The 1,310-nt window shown below is 44.4% G+C and overlaps 1 pseudogene; it reads left to right on the top strand.

Moving 5' to 3' along the window:
* The first annotated feature begins 249 nt into the window (after positions 1-249).
* On the top strand, positions 250-839 carry LOC123031316 (annotated as a pseudogene).
* Positions 840-1,310: the final 471 nt, after the last annotated feature.

The following is a 1,310-nucleotide window of genomic DNA, read 5'->3' as shown; positions in this document are numbered from 1 at the left end:
GCTGTCTAGATTTGCCATACCTTTCCTCCCAAGGAGCAAGCATCTTTTAATCTCTTGGCTGCAGTCACCATCTGCAGTGTTCTTGGAGCATATAAGGAGGGCATAGCCTGTAATCTCTAATTCCAAAATGTTTGTTTTTCATTTTAAAAACAAGTTTCCAGCCTTTGTGGGTATGCAATAAGTGCTTGGAAATGCATTGGCAGTGCTACTCCCCACATTCTCAGCTCCCCTACTACATTCATTCCTGCCATGGCCATTCCTTTTTCTGACCTCTGTGCTGACAGTGAGCATCTCAGGCATGTCACCTTGGAACTGTTCTTAGACAAGGTTCCACAGACAACAGGGAATTTCCAAGCCTTGAGCCCAAGGGAGGAGGACTTTGGTCACAACGGGTCTTGCTTCCACCAGAATCACTTGTCTATGTTCTGGGGGGGGGGGTGACTTTACCTGCCATAATGGAAAAGTAGTGAGAAGTTTGCTGATGAGAACATCCTCTTCAACCACAGAGGCCCTGACACCTGTCTGTGGCAAGTGCTGGTCCTGACACCATTAGTTCTCAGTTCTTCATCTGCGCTGCTAAAACTGACTAGTTGGATGGGAAACGTGTGGTCTTCGGCAAAGTCAAAGATGGAATGAATGTTGTGATAGCAATGGAACACTTTGGATCAAGGAATAGGAAGACGAGCAAGAAGATGTCCATCGTGGACTGTGGGCGGTTGTCTGAACAACCAACCATCCCTTCTGTAGCTGGTATAAATCCCCTCAAACTCTGTCCTGACTTACTGCTGTTTTTCTACTGGGCTTCAATTTCTGCTCTCTCACAAGTCCAGCTTTACTGAAGACAACTTGGTTTCCAAGATGAAATAAACAAGCTAAAGCACACACACACACACACACACACACACACACACACACACACGTAAAAAATACATCGGTAACTAGAGTGGTGACAAAGAATCTGCAAATAAATTATATAGATGTCAGGAGGGTGACTTTTCCTCAGATTTGGGGTACACCGTGGGGGTGCCTCAGGATTTGCATTTTTATATCCGTTGATTTCAATATGAGACTTAGTAGAGGTGTAGCTCTTTCTAACTGAAATCAACAGGGCTATGATGTCTGGATCATGCTCACTGCATTAGGAGCATAAGCCACATAGAAAAATCTGAGCTGTTAGTGTGGTGTATTTAATATTATCATTTTAAAAATTTCTCTGCCAACCCATGGTTGAAGCTCTCTGGGCAGTTTAAGATGGGTCAGTTCTCCCTGACTCCTGCTTTGGAAGACACTACTGTTTCCTTTTCTGTCTC

The sequence above is a fragment of the Varanus komodoensis genome, unplaced genomic scaffold (assembly GCF_004798865.1).
Source record: "Varanus komodoensis strain SLA01 unplaced genomic scaffold, ASM479886v1 scaffold5, whole genome shotgun sequence".
NCBI lineage: Eukaryota > Metazoa > Chordata > Lepidosauria > Squamata > Varanidae > Varanus > Varanus komodoensis.
This window is presented reverse-complemented; position numbering and strand designations above follow the sequence as displayed.